This window comes from Panthera tigris, chromosome D2, assembly GCF_018350195.1.
Source record: "Panthera tigris isolate Pti1 chromosome D2, P.tigris_Pti1_mat1.1, whole genome shotgun sequence".
NCBI lineage: Eukaryota > Metazoa > Chordata > Mammalia > Carnivora > Felidae > Panthera > Panthera tigris.
In genome coordinates, this window is record NC_056670.1 from 68,103,178 (window position 1) to 68,125,893 (window position 22,716).

A 22,716-nucleotide genomic window follows, 5' to 3' on the forward strand; every position below is an offset into this window, starting at 1 on the left:
TCTTTTTCTCTAGCTACTTTCTGGGGCGCATTTTTGCTACACTCCCAATGTGCCGCACTCTCCCCCTCTCTCTTTTTTCTGTCTGCAAAAACAGCTTCCTACCCTCTGTGGGTTTTCTTTCCCTTAGTTCACCTCTCTGCACCGAGCACCTGCTGAGTTCTGTGGGTCAAATTATGCAGATTGTTGTGTTAATCCTCAGCTCAGTTGCCTAGGTGTGCCAAATGGTTTGGTGCTGATCTAGCTGCATTTCAGGGATGAGACAGGCTGAGGGTGTTCATGCTGCTCCACCATCTTCGCTACTTCTATTTATTTATTTTTGAGAGTGCAAGTGGGGGAGGGGCAGAGAGAGAGGGAGAGAGAAGATCCCAAGCAGACTTGGCACTGTCAGTGCAGAGCCTGATGCAGGGGTCAAATTCATGAACGATGAGATCATAACCTGAGCTGACGTCAAGAGTCAGACACAGCTGACTGAGCCACCCAGGCTCCCTTGTCTTTAGGATTTTCTGGGTCACATTATCATGATCACATCATCAGGAAAAAATAGATAGCTGTATCTCTCCCAATGTTTATAACGATTATTTCATTTTCTTTTGTTGATTAACAATCTTGATAGCAGGCATTGTTATTACTATAAATGGTCTATTGTTTTACTTTTTAGACTATTATATGCTACTGGGTGTGGGGGAATATTATATTTAAGTTACTTCATTAACCAGTTTCTAATATACTTAGTAATTTTCAGAAATGACTATATATTTTAAATGCTTGTATTTGATACTGGCAAGTTTATATGTATTTTCCTCTTATATTGGAATATATTGAGACTCTTCTGGCTTGAACTATCCACACATTTCCCAAAATAAATCTTTTCAGTTGTATTGTAGTATTCTTTTGATACACTGTCAGATTCTCTTTGCTAATAGCTTATTTAGAATTGCTATATTTTAAATTATGATTGAGATTAGCCTGTAGTCTTCTCTTTTGTACTGTATCTATCAGGTTGGGTATGAATATAATGTTGGTTTCATAAAATGAAGTGGGAACGTTTCCATTTTTATAAAAGAAAAGCTTAAATAACTTTGGAAGTATTTCTTCTTTTAAGTTAAAGAACACTCACTCTTGAGACCATCTGCTCTTGGTGCCTTTTCAACGGTAGATATTTGCATGCCTTGCCAATCTCTGTGGCAATTGATCTATATAAGTTTTTGATTTATTTGGTCATTGTTGGTACTTCAGCTCATATTTTGAAATTTTTTGTTTAAAAATTATGATTTCATGATGTTTTTCTGTGCTGTATTGAATCTCTTCAAATAATTTTGTTTTTGTTCTTGTTGACCAATAGGTCTATATTGCTGGACACCTATTCTATTTGAACTTCCTCGCTCTGGCTCTTGAGTCCCCACAGATGAGTTGTTTTGTTGCCTTACCAGGTCTCAAGCTTTTTATTACTTTATTCTTTACTCAAACCTGTATTGTTTCTTATTTACAAATGGAGCTAGGCAGCAGTACATGTGCAGCCAAGGCTCTTGGTCATCCTGATTAACTTAAGATGCAGCTCAGAACACAAGACATCTTAAAACAAGGCCATACTTAAGCAAAATTAAAATTTATCAGTTGAAATTGTTTATCTTAAACAAAAGCATATTTTAGAGATCTAACATCCAACCGAATGATGCATACTTTTAAAAAGATTTTATTCTCCTTGTTTGATCATTTCTTTGCAGGTTGGCTTTGTAGGGGCCCAGGGCAGGCTGCCCTAAATTGTGCCATAATGGCTTAGTGACTTTTTGAATTGAAGCTACGTGGCAAACAACCAGTGCAGGGACAATCAAATCCTCTCCTGTCCCCCTTAAGCAGGAAACAAATCTCCCATATGAAAAACACCCTCTCCGTATAATAACTAAAAAGACATCCTTATCACCAGAGACAGGGACTTTAAAGTTTAGATAGCTGTAGAAATAAGCCTTGTTACTTTTTTACTAATCTACTACCTCAGCCCGAATTCCACTTAAAATTCTTTACTAATTAAAGCTCTCAAACACCTGTTTTCCTTATTCTGTAAATTCTTCAATAAGTTATTGTCTCTTTGTCTAAAACTTATAAAAACTGCTTCCCCTCATCATTTTTTCAGGCCTCAATTTCAGTACTAGAACTCCATGTGCACCTAATAAAATTTTGGTTTTTTTTTTCTCCTGTTAATATGTCTCGTGCAAATTGAATTCTTAGCCCAGCTGGAAGGCACTGAAGGGTAGGAAAAGAATTCTCCCTTTCCTACAGCTTCTTTGATCCTCCCTTTACTAATTCATGTCCATTGACAAGAAGCTGGAGATTCATTAGTAATATAGGTCTGAGTTCTCTCATAATTCCACAGAAGAACATCCAGCAAATCTTATATAAAAGTTCACATTTGTCTCTTCCATATAGTGAGATTTCACATGATATTATTTTAAAAGGTGATGATTATTTTAATTAATCCATAAATTTTCAACAAGAGTTTTGCCAGCCATTTTCTGAATTAATATAGAAAATTCAGGTATTTTCTGCATGTGTATGATTTCTTGGGATTGGATATGGGGGAAGTACGGGTGATACCCTGATACCAAGATGAAAGGGCTACCAAATCACACCTTCTTTTCTGGCTTCTGGAAACTTCCTTGGACTGTTTAGAGCTCTGTGACCACAGCATGAAAACCAGAGACCCTAGAAAAAGGTAAAGGACTGAACATGTTTAATAGATAAGAAAATTGGGAACTGCAACAATAGAAGGGGAGGAATTATTCAAACCCATTTGATTTCAAACTCTTGGAACCCCATGGAATTAGCCTGATTCCGACTGAACTTCTCTCTTTACCTTGAGTGTCTGTTGTACTCAAGACATGTGCCTGGCCTTGGAGGGCACAAGAAATCGGGCAGACTCACCTTTGCCTTCAGGAACCAGGTGATATGGGAAAAGTATGAGAATGCAGAGGGAAAAGATGAATTCCAGGAGTGCTTCCTGGGCAGGACATTCCCAAAGAGGAAACATAAACAAAAGTATGGGGAAATGTAGGTGGCTTGTGTGTATGGCTTGACTGTGATGTGCATAAGTGGTAAGCGTGAAGAAATCAGTACTAAGACAGGAAAGGTAGCTTAGAGTCAGATAATTAAGGGCCCTGAATGCCATGGAAATTTTGGTCTAATATGAGGTTGCAAAGAAGACAAGGTCAAAAGATCTGCTCAAATTGGCCAAGTCCTCATACCATCTTCTGGTGTGAAATTGTCCGGGTGATCCCACAACAAATGCCACCTTGCTTTCTTTCATCGTGGTCCCACCTTCCAATAAAGGTGGCTACAATATTCAGGCCTGTAATCTTTAGACACTCCTTGCTTATACCAAAACTATAGCCACCTTAAACCAGTTTTTTTCCTACTCCTGTATTTCATTACTGCCTCACTCCCACCCTGGTCTGGAGCTGTAAATCAGGTGTGCCCCTCCTACCTCTAACTCTGCACACTGAGGATGACTCAAGGTAATACTCCCAGCCCTTTAGTCTACCTGAATCTTAGAATTCAACTGCAGAGCAGAATCTAGAAAATTCTCTGTGAAGAGAGGCCTTAAACAATACTTCCCAGAAGACAGACTGGACTTTCAGCTTCAATTTTTTCCTAGCCACAGTATATTATTGAAGGAGTAATGTTTAAAAATTTTAAAAATAGAAAGACAAATTATGTTTCTAGTATGTCACATGCAGTAAAAAAAGAAAAGAATGCAGACAAATGGGAAGATTCCTTTACTGTATTTGTCTTGTGTTTTTGTGTATATCACTCCTTAGGGTGATATCAGACCTTATGGTCTGGGCCATTCAAAGCTTTCTCTGTTCTACACATCCCTGTGGACAGCTGGTCTGTGGAAATGCCCATAGTAGCTCCCCATAGGTAGCTAAAAGTTGGAAAAATATTCCTTTTATATGTTGACATTTGGACATACTAAAGCTACATTTTCATTTTCTAGCAGGATGACTTATCTTGAAAGATTGGGGACTTGTGCTTGGAAAACATGTTTCCTCTCAACAGAAAAGATAGTGTAAGTAATAACACCCTACAGAAACTGATTATTTCAGGTGTAAAATACAAATTCCATGGAAAGTGATGGTTTTGGGAATAAGAATAAAAAGTCTATATTATCAGTCCATCTTTTTCCACTGTGCAACAAAGGATCCCATTATCTGAATCCTGTTTTTAGCAACTTACTTTTCCTTATGGAAGATATGACAGTTCATTTTGAATGAGCATTTGGAAGTCTTCTGAAATCAACTAAGACTATAACTACCAGCTAAAATAGCAACTATTCATTCTACTTTTTATTAATCAACTAATTACATTTATTTATTCATTGGATAGCTAAACATTTTATGTTATGAAAATATAAAATAATAATGATATGAAATTTCTAGTAGTTTATAGTCTGATTTATAGAGATAAGATATATAGACATATAACTATGACACAAAAGAGTATATGATAAGGCCTCATGAATGATGTAGTTAGTTAAATACTATGGTATGGATCAGGATTTACAAATATAAAAAGCTAGTGGATCCAGCAGGAAATGAAGGATAGGTAAAACTGCTCTGTGAAACAAGCAATAGGGATTGGTGGGGATTGTGGCAAACTCCGGAGTACTTATACTACGTAATAAGAGCAGCTTATACTCATTTGAACCGTATGTTGTCAGTCAAGAATGTGCGACATTTTCTGCCAATTACTTTATTTTCCAAAAGAATCCAATGATCTGGATTGTAAAAATATCTAAATAAAAAAATCTAAATATATAAAAATAGCTAAAATCTAAAATCAGAAATATCTTAAATAAATAAATAAATAAATAGCCCTATGTAAGTCTTCAAGCCAAATAAAATGTGTCTGCATGCCACAGTGAGCCCAAAGCCACCAGGTTTCAAACTTTTTATAGTCATTTAGAGAAGGAAGTAATTACATTGTGATGGATAGAACATGGGCTTGGGAATCAAGAAATTATGAGCTAAAATAAGTTACTTAACTTTGCAGAGCACTATGTGTCAAATAACAGGTAATTCACAGAGTTGTTGCAAGGCTGAAATGATAGAACACACACAAAGTATTTATTAGTGTTTCTGGGAATTTCAAATAATCATTCACTCTCTCTCTATCTCTGTCTTTCTGTCTCTCTTACACACACACACACACACACACACACACACACACACACACTCATGCTCACGTTTTGGAAATCTTGAAGACAGGAAGATCTATGGTTTCTCTATTTATCCTCTAATTGCATGGAAATGACTGACACATTCAGACTAGAAGTTGAATTAAACTGATCACTAAACCTAGTGAAACAATCACTCTACTATAGTGCTAAGTTCTTATTAATTGGTAGTTAAACCTAGAGGGTTGATCAGATTCAGGTTTGGTTTTGCCATTTTTGAAGCTGTGAGTCTGCTTTACAAGTGAACTTCCATTAGGAAGCACATTACGTTTACTTATCTCTTTTTGTTATGGTAGATGCCACTGATAATCCATATCTGGAACCATTAATTCAAAAGGGGTTGTAAATTGGTGATTTGTAATTCTATTATTCCTTCTTTATTTTTAGCTGAAAATGTCAAAAAAGAAAATTTTTCTCATTTGCTATTTTGTCATCCTGAGGTATAAATTTTGAGGAAAGACAATATAAATCTTGATTCTTTAATTACTAGTTTTCAAAATAATGGATAGTCCTTCACCACCTTGAAATAAATCAACAATGATTTTATTGTTTTTTATCATTGTCATTTCATTAATACTATCAGTATGAATTCATGAATGCCAACAAATTGAATGTCATTTAGTCTATTGCAGTTATTATTCTTACTGATGGACACATTTCTCCTTTGGTCAGTAGGAACTTAATCATATTGGGTCCTATGTTCTTTTGTAATGATGCTAATTGACTCTGATATCTCCCTTGCTTTCTGTATGATAAAATATCTCAGGATCTTTTGAACACTTTCTTCCATGGTCCTAGAAAGATTCACATCTTCAAAGATCCTTGTCCTTTTGATGGAAATGATACTTAGGAATTACAATCTGGGCACTTGTGGTGCTTATTACTGCTGAGTTGGTCATGATTTCTAGTCATTTTATTTGACAGAACTAAAATAAAAAACTATGATTTTTAAGATACACCATATAATGAGATTGTACTAATTCTTCCAATCCAAATTTAGAACTACAGAGTTGTACTTAACCTGATGTTTTTACTTAATATCAAAATCACTAAAGTCTCAGTCCTCAAAGACATCAACATAAACACTCTTTGGATTTATTCCTTAAGACACACAAAAACTTCCTTGGGATAACACCGCCAATGTTATTGCTGAGATGATATTAAATATTGGGGGTTTGGAGCATTCATTTATCCTCCACCAGAGATACACAGTCAAACATGTTTTCAAATGACTGTGAACACTTTCTTTCTGGTTGATTATTCCACCAGCTTTAAACACAGTCATGTTAGATGTTCATTTTACTTTTGATTTTTAGGAATGGTTTTTTAAAGATAAAATTTTGTTTTATAATTAAGTAAAATGTCTATAAAATCTACAAATAAAGTACTTCAAAGAAGTCTAGCTTCTATCCATGGCCCTGATTTTCACTATTGGTCAAAAATTTTCTTAATTTTTTACAGTTTATCTTTCCATTTCTTTAATATATGTATGTGTTTCCCTCTTCCTTTCTTAGGTAACTCATATTATTGTTATTGTGTCTCCAATACAGTGTTGAATAAGAGTGGTTACAGTGGACATCTTTGATTTGTTTATAATTTTAGGAAGAAAATATTCAATCTTTTACAATTAAGTATGATGTTAACTATAGGTTTTTAAAGGAGTACCTTATCATTTTAAGGAATTTACCTTCTATTTTATGTTGCTGATAGTATTTATCACTACTGGAGGCTGATTTTTTTTTTTAGTGCTTTGCTCCAACTATAGAGATGATAATATGGTTTTGTCTTTAATTTATTGATATAGTGAGTTATACTGATTGCTTTTTGAATGCCGACCTAACCCTGAATTCCTCAGTAAATCATATTTGGCATGATATATTATCATTTTTCATATTGTTTGATTTGTAAATATTTTAGTGAGTGTTTCTGCATCAATATTTATTACGTATATTGCCCTGCAGCTTTCTATTCCTTTGATTTCTTGGTCTGGCTTGGTATGAGGGTGACTGTAATTTCATAAAATGAATTTGGAGGTGCTCTTCCCTCTTCTATTCTCTGTGAGAGTTTGTGTAGAATTTGAATTATTTCTTCCCTTAACCATTTTTTTTTTAGAAATTCTAACAAAGCCATGTAGGCCTAAAGTTTTCTTTTTGGAAAGTATTTTAACTATGAATTTAATTTCCTTATTAGATATAAGACTATCCAGGTTAGTTAATTCTTCTTGAATTAATTCTTTGGTCATTTGTATCTTCCAAGCAATTTGTCCATCCCATCCAAGTTTTTCAGTTGATGGACATACAATGGTTTTACTATCCCATTCTTAGCTTTTAGTGTTCATAGAAACTGCAGTGCTATTCCTTTTTTCATTCCTGATATTAGTTATTTGTGTCTTGCTACTTTTCTGAATTTTGTCAATCTTTTCAGATGAGAAGTTGAATTAAACTGACCACTAAAAAATACATAGGATCCAGAGTGTCCTAGTACCTTCAGATCTTACTGTATTTCAACTCCTTTTCATTCACCCATAACTTATATTTTTCAGAAAATCCTCCCAGTTTTTGCTATTTCTTGTACTGGTTAATCATATTCGCCAATGAGTCCCTATTGAAGATTTTGAGGTACTTAAATCCTCAGGGCCATGATAAACTTAATTTTCTTCCTTCTTCTTCCTCCTTCACAGATGCTGATATCCTATCAGTCTTGTCAGTGATTTGTCCCCGTTCATTTATATTTAGGGCTCATGTAAACAGCCAAATCACCTAATTTTGCTATAGATGTCCATAGGTCTTTAGTTTCTTTTTAAAAGCTATTCTGCTAATTTAACGGAGGGGTTGAGGAAGAAATGAAAAATTACACTTACTGCCACTATTATTCCAGGATGTATAGTTACTTTTTATTGACCTTTAATTCCAATAGAATGGCTATCATTTACTGAGTGACTACTCTAGACCAAGCACTTTGCATATGTTACTACTATATATACATATAGTTATATATATATAGTTATATATATTACTATATAGTTATATATATTACTATATAGTTATATTTTATATATATGTATGTATGTGCGTGTAATATATATATATATATATATATATATATATATATATATATAATTTTAACCAACCTTGCAGCATATTAGTTCTAGTTTAGAGACGAAGTGATTGAGACTTAACCCATCTAAGATTTCACAGCTAGGTAATGGTAGAGTTTGAACTTAATCTTTTAGACATCAATGACTGTGCTTATTTTACTGTATCATATTGCTGCTTTGCATAATAATATCAGTGCAAGCCACAGTGGTGCCAGGGTACAACTATGACTTGCTTACACAATCTTCCATTGACCCTGTTGGTTTACAGTCACTCATTCAATCAATAAACATATATTGAGCTTATTTTATGTGCCAACAACTGATGTAATGACCCAGATATAATGAGTATCATCAATAAGAATTCTGCCTTCATGTTAAATAACTTATGACATGTGTTTTAATATTAACAGATCCTACTAAATAGTAACAAGATAGTAAGTCTGATGACTGCAAAGGCAAGAGAAGAGAGCTTGGGCTGCAGTGATAGAAATACCTTGAAGAAAATAAAATTTAACTGACTTGAAGGGCATGATGCGGTTCATTTATTGGACTTGGGTGTTCAATGGGACCAGAGGTAGAGAAAGGTTAATAATGTCATCCCTGGAGATACCATAGGATGGAAACTAAGGAGTAATATTAGTGTAGTTCAGTAATGGGAAACAAAATTATTTTAAACATTAAAAAATCATATTTATAAATAGTCAAGATTTAGATCAGCAAAAGAAAGTGGCAAGCACTCTAGGTCATAAAGCATAATAGAAAAAGCATAGATGTGGGAAATGCTGTGACCAAGTCAGAGGACAATGGGGAAGTGAGTTTATGGGAAGGGGTTGGTGCTATATGAACTTTGAATGCCAGTTTGATTACTGACTTCATGACCTTGCACAAGTTATTTAGCTTAAGGCTCAGTTTTGTTGTCTCTAAAATAAGGATAGTAAAAACACTTCTTCATAGGGTTTAGCATGGATGAAATGAGATGAGTAGATAAAACACCCAGCCTAGTGCTTGCCACATGTTAAGTACACATTACATTTTTATGATGGTGCTAGAAATAGAGATAATGATGACAATGGGGCCGATTCTGGATCAAGCTAAAGATCAAGGTATTAGAATTTTGTCCCATAGGTGATGGGAGCTGCTAAAGGGGAGAGTGTAAGGATGAATTTGGCTATATCATAAGAATGCATTAGCAATTATAGACCATAAAGGCAGGACGATGGCTAAAATTTCTATCTGACAAAAACTCAGACATGAAAAAAGAATGTGGAAAAAAGACAGTAGTGTACATTTTTCTCTCCAGTGAGGACACCCTGTTTTTATTTTTTATTTTTTTAACCTGGGGTTTTGTTTTAACCAGGTTTTTTAACTCTGGTTGAGTATATAAATTGTTATCTCAAGGATATTTTCCCACTGACTCAGAAGCAATATCAAATTATCCTTTTCTGTCAGGTTTGGAATTCTTATCCTATAAAGTATTCAATTCCAGGCAGCAAATTTAAAATCCAATAAATAGAGATTTAGGAGTGACTATGAGATCTTTAATGTTCTTCCTCAACCAATACTATAAAGACTGAAGACAGAAATGCAAATTGGAGGTGTATTTTGCCTAAACAAAACACTTCCCAATCACTCTCTAGTTCTTGTGGAACTTCCCTGAAAGGAGGTGAAAAAGAGGTCTCCAGTCTAGGGACCCTTTTGCACTGCTGGAGGGAATTCAAACTGGTGCAGCTACTCCGGAAAACAGTATGGAGGTTCCTCAGAAAACTGAAAATATGACTACCCTACGACCCAGCAATTGCACTCCTAGAGATTTATCCAAAGAATACAGGAGTGCTGATTCGAAGGGGCACATGCACCCCAATGTTTATAGCAGCACTATTGACAATAGCCAAGGTATGGAAAGAGCCCAAATGTCCATCAACTGATGAATGGATAAAGAAGATGCAGTGTACACACACACACACACACACACACACACACACACACACACTGGAATATTATTTGGTGATGTAAGAGAATGAAATCTTGCCATTTGTAACAACATGTATGGAACTAGAGGCTCCTTTCATACGCTAAGCAAAATAAGTCAGTCAGAGAAAGACAAATATACGATTTCATTCATATGTGGAATTTAAGAAACAAAACAGATGAACATAAGGGAAGGGAAGCAAAAATAATATAAAAACAGAGATGGAGACAAACCATAAGAGACTCTTAAATACAGAGAACAAACTGAGGATTGCTGGCTGGATGTTGGGTGTGGAAATGGCAAAATGGGGGAGGGTGGGCATTAAGGAGAACACTTGTTGGGATGAGCACTGGGTGTAATATGTAAGTGATGAAACACTAAGTTCTATTCCTGAATTCATTATCACACTACATATTAACTAACTTGGATTTAAATTTAAACAAACAAACAAACAAACAAACAAGCTTTGAAATAAAAAAAAAAAAAAAAGAAAAAGAAGTCTCCAGTCTTGTGGGAACCAAGTAATGAGGCCAAACTGGTGAAGTCCCTCGATGGCCAATTTCTATAGCTGAACGGGAAGAGATAAATATATTCAGCTTAGGAAGAGTGATTCAACACCTTGCTTTTTGCACATGGTTCAACAACAACAAGATATTAGTTTTACTTTGTTTAATAACCAGCAGGATGATTTCTTTGATATATTCTCTAGAAGTAAGCATGAGCTCTCACTAAATCACCCACACATCTTTTCCTGGGCCCACTTTTGATCAAAAGTATATGTTTATAGGCTGGAAAATGGGGGGGGGGGCGGGAATCAGTCTGTATATAGTCCATAGGGACTGGTCTGTGTCTAAGAAACTAGATGTTAGATAAATGACTTACATCACTACTCCGCTGTGATATTGCTCTAAAAAATGTAATTTGATCTGGTTTTCTTATGACATGGTCCTGATTAGTGAGAGATCTTTCAAGCCTCATTTCCTACTACTAACATAAACCTCCATTCTTGTCCCAGACAGCAGTCAAAATCAAAATCACAAGAAGATACTTTTTCATCCTGGATCTGAGTCAGGCAGTTATTCCATGCACACTGATAGTGCCAAATTGACCCTTATTCATTTAATCTACAAATATTTATTGAGGTATGAATCTGAAACAGGGACCCTGCTTGGAGCTGGAGAAATAACAGTTAGTTTGATCCAAGAGATGGAACTTGACTGTCTCAGGATGGGCATGTGGCCTCCATACATTTGTCACAGACTGTTTGTCCTTCATTCATTTATGCTTACAGTCACCACTTGGGCAGTTCCATACTTTCTTCCTCTTACCATACTAGATACTCGGCTTATTTTCCTAATCATTTCATATCTAGTCCCAAAGAGGACCTACTATTTTACTAAATTACTCTAAATTCCCCAATCCTAATTAATATGGTGATAAAAGTCTAAATACTCTCATAGCTCAACAAAATGTAGGTCTGTGAGGACACCTTATTTGCTTAGCAACAAATGGCATTTTAATCTAGAAAGCATTTATGTTACAATGGTTGCCCTTTTAAATCTTGTTTCTATTGTCAGGAAAAAGAAACCCTCTAGAAACATTAGCTATTACTGCTCAATAAAAAAGGAAGTTTTGTGGTACTTCTGAATCATTAGTTATATATAAAAAAACTATTCTCTGAGTTCATGCTATTTTATTGTGTATATAATGACAACAATCTTTAAAAATTAATATCATTGCCGATATGTGGAATAATAAAATCTGGTGCAGTGCTCTAAATATGCAGGGAAAAGAAAAGCCACTCTGGGGAGGATATGGTCTTGCCTCTGTGCCTTAGATCCTGCTGCTGTCATGCTGGGAGAGAAGCATGGAGAGGCACCAGAGATATGGTATACTCCTCAGCAAAGCCCAGCCTGGAAGGAGACCTGCTACAACCTGGAACAAACAGCCTGTATATGAATTACTCACCTTTGCTTCTCCCTGTTTTGTGGGACCTGACCTACTTCCCAGGTAATTCTCCCAGGAAAACTGAAGCCTGGGGCCTAACAAGAAGACACAGATGGGTAAAAGAACAGTGAACAAAATACCATCTCATAAAAGGGAACTCTTCCTTCTGCATAGCTTGAAGTTATGGCTGTTGATACAACTGCCCAAGAAATGTCCTCCTGTGGACTCCTGGTCTAGAACCTTTACTACAGAAGCACCGTTTTACTACACTTTGTACAATCAGGAAAGACCTCTGTCCCTTTTCTTACAGTGTAAGAAGCTAGGAAGTCTTTATAATTTTTCTGGATAAGATTAGGTCTGCCTTAAGGCCAAGAGAAGGATAGGGACACGAGAGACAGTCATGTGGTGAGAGCCATTGTGTTTCCTCTGAAGGTGGGAGTCTCCTGTTCTTTTGCTCCATGATGACTCCGCAAACATTCCTAGTGATGGACCCCCTGGTTGGAGAATCCAGAACCTCTTCTCCGGTCTCCCCTCACCATTTCCTTGCCAAATGAAGACATTTACAAGCTTCTATGACACAGTCCACTAGGGGAAGAGTACTTCTCTGTAACTAGAGGTTGTATGTGCTGGAGGTGGTCACCTCTCATCCAATGCAGCAGTGAAGCCTATCAGTTCCATTTGAAAAATGTTTCTAGAACCTGAAGTCTTCTCACCCTTACCACCTCCTCTGCAGGACCTTGATCAAGCCATCATCATCTCTTGCTTCAGTTATTGCCTTACTCTGCTTACTGACCTCTTGGTTTTTATACTTGCCTCCTAGAGTATATTGTCCATTTCAAAGCCAGAATGATTCCATCACACTGTAATTCTGATTGTGTCATTCTTCTGCCTAGGGAGCTCCAATGACACTTCCCTTTTCAGAATTAAACACACAGTTCATTTCATAGTCTCAGATGTCCTTTATGACCTGGCTCTCTTTTCCCCCGATCTCATCTCCTTCCAGTTTATAACTTGGTGGATTCATGCCAGCTACTCTGGTCCTCTTGCTGCTCCTCAAACATGGTAGCACCCTCTCACCTTAGAACTTTCACACTCACTATTCCCTCTGCCTAGAAGGTTCCTTTCCTAGATATCTAATGGATAGGTACCTGCCCAAGTAGAGGGAACAATTCTCTCTGTTGCTCCTTTTTTTTTCTCTCTATCTGCTTCTTGATGGAGCCACAGCAGCCACTGGACTCCCTACTGGTCCTTCAACACATTGAGACTTATCCTATCTCCATGCTTTCTTGCTTTCACTGATTTCTCTGGGATACTAATCCCCCAAACATTTGGCTGTGTCACTCACTACCATACTTCATTTATATCTCTGTACAAATGTCACATTCTGAGAGAGGCTTATCTGACCACATCTTCTAAAAGATACCACTCCAAAGAAAACAGTCAACAAAACTAAAAGACAACCTATGGAATGGGAAAAGATTTTTGCAAATGACATATCTGATAAAGGGCTAGTATCCAAAATCTACAGAAAACTTATCAAACTTGACACCCCAAAAAACAGACAACCCATTTAAGAAATGGACAGAAGATATGAACAGACATTTTTCCAGAGAAGACATGCAAATGGCTAACAGATACATGAAAATGTACTCAACATCACTCATCATCAGAGAAATACAAATCAAGACTATGATGAGATACCACTTCATACATGTCAGAATGGCTAAAATTAACAACATAGGTAACAACAGATGTTGGCTAGGATGTAGAGAAAGAGGAACCCTCTTACACTGTTGGTGAGAATGCAAATTGGTGCAGCCACTCTGGAAAACAGTATGGAGATTCCTCAAACCTAAAAATAGAACTATCTTATGACCCAGAAATTACACTACTAGGTATTTATTCAAAGGATACAGGAGTGCTGATTTGAAGGGGCACATGCACCTTGCTGTTTATAGCAGCACTATCAACAATAGCCAAAGTATGGAAAGAGCACAAATTTCCATTGACTGATGAATGGATAAAGAAGATGTGGTATAGACACACACACACACACACACACACACACACACACTGGAATATTACCCACCCATCAAAAAGAATAAAATCTTGCCATTTACAATTATGTGGATGGAGCTAGAGTGTACTATGTGAAGCAAAATAAGTCAGTCAGAGAAAGTCAGTCATATGAAATCAAATCCCAAATGATTTCATTGATATGAGGAATTTAAGAAACAGAACAGGTGAACACAGAGGGGCAAAAAGAGAGGGGTGAACCATAAAACAGACTCATAACTCTAGAGAACAAACTGGGAGGGTTCCTGGAGGGGAGGTAGGCAGAGGGATGGGTTAAATGTGTGATGCATATTATGGAGGGCACTTGTTGTGATAAGCACTGGGTGTTGCATGTAAGTGATGAGTCACTAAATTCTACTCCTGAAACTAATATTACACTATATGTTAAGTAAGTAAAATTTAAATAAAAACATGAAACATTAAAAAATAAAATAAAATAAAATAAAATAAAATAAAATAAAATAAAATAAAGGTACGACTCCTTTCCCCTATAACTCTTTGTATCTTTTACTTTGCTTTTATTTTTCTCTTTAGCATTTGTTCCTGTATGTTTACTTGTTTCATTGTCTGTATCCCTCCATATGAATTCTCATGAGAGTAGGGACACTCTTTTTTTTCTCTACCATCTTACTTATGAAATGAAACATTAATAAGTATTTGTTGAATCAGTGAGCTGACAGGTAAATGAGTAGCCTATGAAATAGGTATAAATGCACATTTTGCAAATGAGAAACTAAGCATGAGTTGCTAACCCAACACAGCTAGTAATGAGTGCAGAAGAGATTTAAACACAGATGGAGACTGGACAAAATTAAGGAAGTCTGTTGAATTTTTTGTATTCTACATAATGGAACAATAAAGCTATTCCGCTATGAATGTGTACTACTCTTCAAGAAAAGGGAAGAAAGACTTAAAGTGGTTAGAGATCCTCAGGGTTATTCCCTGGATTTCAAAAGGTGGGGCCACCTCCTTTGTTTCAAAGGGCCAAACAGCCTACACCAGAAAACTTGGGGGACAGGAATGGCCTGCAGAACCTTAGGGACAGGATCAATGCCCTGGTGGACCTGAAAGGTGGGGGATTAAACCAAAGAGGATTAGTAGTAAGGTTTAAAGTCTGTTAGAGTTTTTTGTCTTGCTGGTTTTGGGAATTACTTAGAATGTGCTCCTCCTTTTTAATTTCTCCCTTTTGGAATGGGAATGTCTCCCTTTTGGAATTTCTCCCTTTTGAAATTGGAGCGTCTATCCCATTAGTCTGTTCCACCATTCTATTTTAGAAGCACATAATTTGTCACATTTCACAGTTCACAGCTGGAAAGGAATTTTGCCTCAGGATAAATCATATCTCAAGTCTCACCAATACCTGATTTAGAAGACATTTAGATGAGACTTTGGACCCTAGACATTAGAGTTGATAATGGAATAAATTAGGACATTTGGGCCTATTGTGATGAAATGAATATATTTTGCAATAGAGAAGAACCAGGGGTAGAATGTTGTAGACTGAATGTTTGTATCTCCCCCAAATTCTTATGTTGAAGCCTTACCCACAGTGTGACTATATTTGGACATGGGGCCTGTAAGGAAGTAATTAAGGTTAAGTGAGGTCATAAGGGTGGGGCCCTGATCCCAACAGGATTAGTGTTCTTGTAAGAGGACACACAAGAGAAATCATGTGCTCTCTCTTTTGTCTCTTTGTCTCTCTCTATCTCTCTCTCTCGTTCTGAGCACACACCAAGAAAAAGCCATACGAGCACACAGTGAGAAGGTGGCCATCTGCAATCAAAGGGACAGCTTTCACCAAAAACTGATTTTTTCTGGTACTTTGATCATGAACTTCTAAATTTCAGAACTGTAAGAAAATAAATTTCTATTGTTTAAGACACCAGATCTGGCATTTTGTTAGGGCAGCCCAAGCAGATTGTGACAACATTTCAACCACATCACTCCTAGAATTGTGATTCAGAATTATGTCTGAGAAGAGACTTCCTTTCAATACCGTTCATAATATTGCCCGCAATTGTTCTCAAACTACGGTGGCTTTACATGCACATGAATGTGCATGCACAAGAATGAATAAGGGTGTCTACCTTTACAAAGAAAGTTATGATGAAAGAACATTTCTATTCTTTGTCCTACAAAATAGAAATGACTGCAGAAAAGTGGCTAAGACTTTCAACAAATACTAAGCTTTTCACCTGACTGCAATACCTTCTCAGAGACTTCTCTCTTTCCAGTTGGACTCTGCCTATTAAGCCTACCTTCTTAGCACAATTTCCAATCTATCCCCCATCCTTATTAGCTGAATCCCTTACCATCTCTCACCTGGAAAATTGCTGTAGCCTGCTAAGCAGCCTCCTGGGCTCTCTTTGCCTCCAAATTCAGTCCAACTCATCATCATCCATCCTGATGCACGGTCTTTCTCATCATTCCTCTCCTCTGCACAAAATCCTCCACAGGCTCCACATTATAAAATAGTAGGTTCCAAACTTGGTGTACGGGTCATGTGGGATATTTCTAAAAATATCTAGTATGAAGTCCTACCTCTAGAAATTCTGATTCAGTTGGGTGATTCTATTGAAGAAATCCTGAGGTCTACAATTTGGGAAAGCAATCCTGGAAGATAAGTTTCAAAATGCTTGTATAAATCACAGGAATAAAGGTACAGCATAGGGAGTACCGTCAATGGCATTGTATTAGCATTGTATGGTAACAGATGGTAGCTGAATTTGTGGTGAGTATGGCATAACGTATAGAGTTACTGATTTACAATGTTGTATACCTAAAACTAATGTAACATTTTATGTCAAATATATTCAATTTAAAAAACTCACATTTCTTAGCATGGATATCTGTAATCTGGCCCCTTCTTGTCTCCCAGGGATCATTTATAGGTCTGTCCTCATCCTCTACCCATTGTCCTCTCTTCCAGCTATGCTGAACTACCTTCAGTTCCCAGAAACTGTCCTGCTATCTTAGAATTTATGTCTTTGCCCCCATTGGAGAATGCTACCTTTCATCCAACTTGTCTGGTTGATGAACGCCTACACATCTTTCACCGTGTGAAGGTATTTCTGATGGCTGCCATGCTCTCCAGGCAGAATTGATTGCTCTCTCCTTTCTGGTTGTATTTTATCCTTGTGGACCTCTTTCACAGCTCCTCTAACACCTTATTACACATATATGTTTTCTTAATAGATTAGAAGTTCCTTGAATTCAAGGACCATGCCTTATTCTTCTTTATAGCCAGGCATCTAGTATCGTTCTTGGCACACAGAAAGTGCTCGATAGGTATATGAGTTAAAGAATGAATGCAAAAGTGATACAATTTTTACAATGTGTGTATTCTTCCAGATCAGATTAAAACTGGGAGTCAATTTCCTCCAGACAATGAATAACGGAGAAAAACAAAGCCATAGTTTCATAAACTGGAAGGTCATGAAAACTGAGTCCTCAGCAGCCTGGGGTAACTCAGTTACTCTGAAACTTTAAGTTTTGGGGAGTCTGTCAAATGCAGATTCCTGTGACAGTCTCTCAGACGGTCCAATGCTGAAGGCCTGTGGTGGGGGCCAAAAAACTACATTTTTTTTCCAGGATTTCTGTCCTGGTACCTCAGTAGATAATTTATCATTGACAGTCACTTCCATTAAGACTGCAGTCTAAATTTTATTTTATTTTTTATTTTTATTTTTTGGTAAGAATATGTTTATTTATTTTTTTTCACAATCTTAATTTTATTCCTTAATTACTATATGACTTTTTTTTCAATATATGAAATTTATTGTCCAATTGGTTTCCATACAACACCCAGTGCTCATCCCAAAAGGTGCCCTCCTCAATGCCCATCACCCACTCTCCCCTCCCTCCCACCCCCCATCAACCCTCAATTTGTTCTCAGTTTTTAAGAGTCTCTTATGCTTTGAAAAACTACATTTTAAACACTTGTCTTAGACTTCAAGGGGTTTTCATACAGATGATTTCAGGAGCTTAGGACTGTGGCTGTCCCAAAGGTTTGTTTCTCTATGAGAAGAAAGCAGCCAAAGCCTGATGCAAACCTTAAATCCTGCAAGCCAACACTCTGGTGCCCACTAGTATTAATATAACATAATTATGCTTTGCTATGACTTGAGGAGATTCCGCCCCTCCCCCCCCCCCCCCAAACAGGAGGTTTAGAGTTGTCAAGCCCTGGTTCATGTGAAAGGATTGTTGTTAAGATGTTAATTGTCGACCACAGTTGGCAAGAGTGTAAGACTCTTGAAGGGTTAATGGCCCAAGCCAGTGCTTTGCTCAAGCAGCCATCCAGTATGTACACTCTCAGGTGTGCAGGGCCCACAACTTTCTATCTATCTTCCAGCACAGAGGAGCTCCAGGAAGCGCGGCACCAGGCCTGCGACACCGTGATCCCTTTCAAAAGTGGAACTTCATTAGAATCTCTTTCCCACCCCTGTGACTCTTCCTCCTTGACCTTTGGGAGTAAGAAATCTCAATCTCATAAAACCGCCAGGAAGATTTCTCTGTTCCACTGCTAGTCAACAATAGGAAATTGCATAAGGGCCAGCCCCTCCTGACATTATCCTGGCCCTTCTGCTTCCAGGCTTAGCATAAAAACTAATCTCATCAAAACGGGCAGAACCAAATAAATAAATAAATAAATAAAGAGGCAACCTAGACAGGCCTTCTGGGAAGCCCTACTGCAGAAAGTGAGGTGACGTAAAGTGTCTGTGGGTTTTCCAACCCCAGAGCCCTATTTGGTCTGCTTCCTACACATACTGGTCCTTGCGTGGGTGAATAGAACAGAAGTAAGAAGGCAGAGCTGGGGAGTGGGGTGAAAGAATTTTATTAACAAAGGAAGTCATGATGGGTTTTACATTTTTCACCTAAACCTGGAGTCAGCATTAATTTAGGGGCACCTGATATATAGGAAAGTAGGCTCTACCAAAGACAAGAGAGAGAACAAGGGGCTGGTTTTATAAATTGGAAGACATTTACCAACATTCCTTGGTATTCTTAGGACATACCCTGCTCATCTTTACTCCGATTTAGCAAACAAATAACATTTACCAATGGTAGTTACTACATTTTATGTGCAAGGTACTTGGTGGAAGGAACACATTATAACTGCTGTTGTAACTTTCACAGCAATCCAGAAATGTATGTACTACTATTCTCATTTTATAGATGAGGAAATAGATGTTCACAGAATTGCTTGCTTAACCGTTATATTACAGCTAAAACTGGCATATGCCCATTCAAGGAATAGGAAGTCACCCTTATTTGAGAATCGTGAATACAATTAGCACAGGAAAATTTGACGACAAATATGTTTTAAAGTAAAGTCCACAAGAGTGGCATAGGTTGAAATGTCAAATTCAAAAGAACATGATAGCTGTGGGTAGGATGGTCAGAGAATGTTTTGTCCATCTGAGGCTTAAAGAGTGATCGGAGTTTGATCTGACTGAGAAAAAGGTAAGGACAGGACAGTGGAAGGAATGATGGGGAGAAGGCAGAGGAAGCACTCTGGAGCTCAGAGTGGATACAATTTGTAATAAAAGCCTTCAGAGAGGGAGTGGACATGTGCCAGTGGTTCTAGAAAAAAAGCGGGACTTTGAGACTTAGGTGACAGAACCTGTGTTTTCATATAGACGATTGGAAAGCTTCAAGGTTTTTGATTGAGTTTATTTTATGTGATTGGGTAGAGAAAGAATTAAGTGAGGGGGTCTGTTTGGAAAGTCACTTCAATGGTTGAAGAATGAAGTTCCTCATGGGTGGTAGAAGGAGATAAAGAAGGAGAGAGAGGGAAAGGGCAATGCTAAGGAAAAACCTCCCGTGTTTGCTCTCAGGGCCAATGAAGGTTTTGCATCCTGTTTCTGCCATTCATCTGGATTGTAATAAGAAGAAGAATAGCTAACATCTATTGAAAATTGACTATATTGCATACACTGTGCTGGTCACTGCTCTCCATTGCACAGATACATTCTAAGTGTGTTCTACCTGTCAAACATCATCTTAGGCACTAGAGATATAGCTGAACATGACAAAAATGGCCTTTTATGTTTCTAATTCTGTTCCTACAAATAGGTGCCATTGTTGTCACCATTTTGCAGATAAGAAGATCAGAGTTTTGAGAGGTTTCATACCCAAGGTCACATAAATGGTAAGTGGCAGACTCATGACTCTGGATTCTAAAATCTATGCATCAAACCACTAGGCTTTAGAGCAGAGTGCACATAACTAACTTTTTCAGAGCCATAGTAGTCTCTTCTGTAAAAATGGGGATAAAGAATCTTAACACATGACAGTTTTGTTGATTTATTTATCCACTCATCATTGGTGGCTGATTAGACTACAGAATCTCAAAGAGATCCCAACCCTCCTTTAAATAGGTTGGCACAACTATAGGGATATTTGAGAGCTGTGGGACTGTCCTTACACTCCCTGCATTTTAACAAGGGCCACATTTGGAAGAAAGAAAACAAACAAAGCAGGTATATTCTTTATCTTCATCCTAAGTTCTGATGCCTTCTTGATTCTTCTAGGAGTCAAGGGAAAATAATTATCAGTGTGTGCATCTATTTTATTCTGCAAGTTTAGAAACAGTGCCATGAACACAAGGAAATCCTTATTATAATTATAGCTTTGGAGAGGTTAGTAAGAAGCCACTTTTCTTAGGCTAGACTCTAAGAAAACAGGCCAGAGTCCTCACGACTTGGTTAAGTATGTTGGAGGAGACATCCTATATGGGTAATACCACCTTCTTAGATTATATTCATGCAAGGGAAGAATGGGGAGGGGTCAGAAAATAGCACCCAATCCTTGCAATTGAGATTTGCCACTGGGCAACCTTTGTAAGACAGGAAATGCATTTAGAGAAGAAAGCCAACTTAATCATATAACCTTGTGGAGAATACCATTGACCATACCTTCCCACCAGAGCAGATACAGAAAGAGCTGTTAAGAATATAGAAGCCAGTTTCCTTTATTTTTATTTATTTTTAAGTGTATTTGTTTATTTTTGACAGAGAGAGGAAGAGAGTGAGCAGGGGAGGGATAGAGAGAGAGGGCAGGAGAGAATCCCAAGCAGGCTCTGCATTGTTAGCACAGAGCCCCAGGCAGGACTCAGACTTATGAACCATGAGATCATGACCTGAGCTGAAACCAAGAATCATTTGCTTAACTGACTGAGCCACCCAAGAGCCCCAGTTTTTTTAATACAAAAGAAGAAGGAGGTCTTAGATATGAAGGGGACCTCCATTTGAGTAATGTACATCACTCAGTGAGGTGGGTGGAAGATATCCGTCCCAAGTGAGATCAGGCTTTATAAAGCACAACAACTTGAAGATCAGAAATCATTCCATGTAATTTTTGCATTATTTAATCCACATTGACTAAGCATTTTTAAAAAATCCTGGAGAGGTGGTAGTTATTCAAGAGCAGATTCACACATGGCCAAAGTGTTCGAATGTGTTCCCTGTTTACTGATACTACTAAAAGGTGGCTTTGATTTCTTATGTCACAACTCTAAACCTTGCTTTCTCATTCATAAAATGTGGACAGTAATGACACTTCATGGGGTTATTATGAGAATTAAATTAGATAATCTATATACATCAGCAAACCTAGTGTCTGGCAGATAGTAAGTGCTCAGCAAATGCTACCTGTTTTTAGCAGTCACTGCTAGGTGCTGAGGCAGGATAGAGTGATGAGCACTATTGATATGCCTGCTGCCTTCTAGGGGCTTAAAGTCTGTCACACTTAACTAATTTTCCAAAGAAGTAGCAACAGGAATGTTATAGGGTATGATTATCATCCAAGGGAACAGTGATCAATTTAAGCAGGGAGAGCTTGAAAAGCTTTCATTAAATAAGCAGATTGGGCCACAACAGAGGGGTGCAAGAAAGGACGCTTGGGGCAGACAGATGAATGCTAAAAGGTAATGTGCAGTGGCAAGAATGGCCAAGATGGGTACTGGGATGCATGAGTGCAAAGACAGGAGGAAGCTAGAGGCAAAATCATGGAGGACTCTGGTGCCATTTGGTCCTTCAGTAAATGCCTCCCCCACCCATGCACCAGGCTCTGTGTGAAGTACTATAAGAGAACAAAGAAGAAAAGGACTTTGCTTCAGAAGCCATTTACAAATCACCCTTGCCAAGAGAGGAACACACAGGACAGTGGCCCAGACTGTGACCCCAAATGAGTTAATTCACTGCTCTGTAGTTCAGCACCCTCACCTGTGGGCTGGGAGTGTTCATCTTCCCTGGGTACTTCACCTAGAACAGGAGTAAGAGCTGAGAGTATTGGGGACATGAAGGTAGAAGGGCAGCATGGGAATTGTGACCCACCGCTGACATAGTGATGATGGTAAAGGTCATGATTGTGATGATGAAGGAGCTGGAGAAGGTG

At 37.6% G+C, this 22,716-nt stretch overlaps 1 long non-coding RNA gene across 1 annotated transcript; it reads right to left on the reverse strand.

Annotated features, from left to right (window-relative positions):
* Window positions 1–2,635: 2,635 nt before the first annotated feature.
* LOC122232009 lies at window positions 2,636–22,608 on the reverse strand. The gene is made up of 4 exons (XR_006209322.1): window positions 22,545–22,608; window positions 16,642–16,932; window positions 5,040–5,092; window positions 2,636–2,700 (listed from the first exon to the last, which is right to left on the reverse strand). It is a non-coding gene; the product is annotated as an uncharacterized LOC122232009 (long non-coding RNA).
* Between the last annotated feature and the right edge of the window lie 108 nt (window positions 22,609–22,716).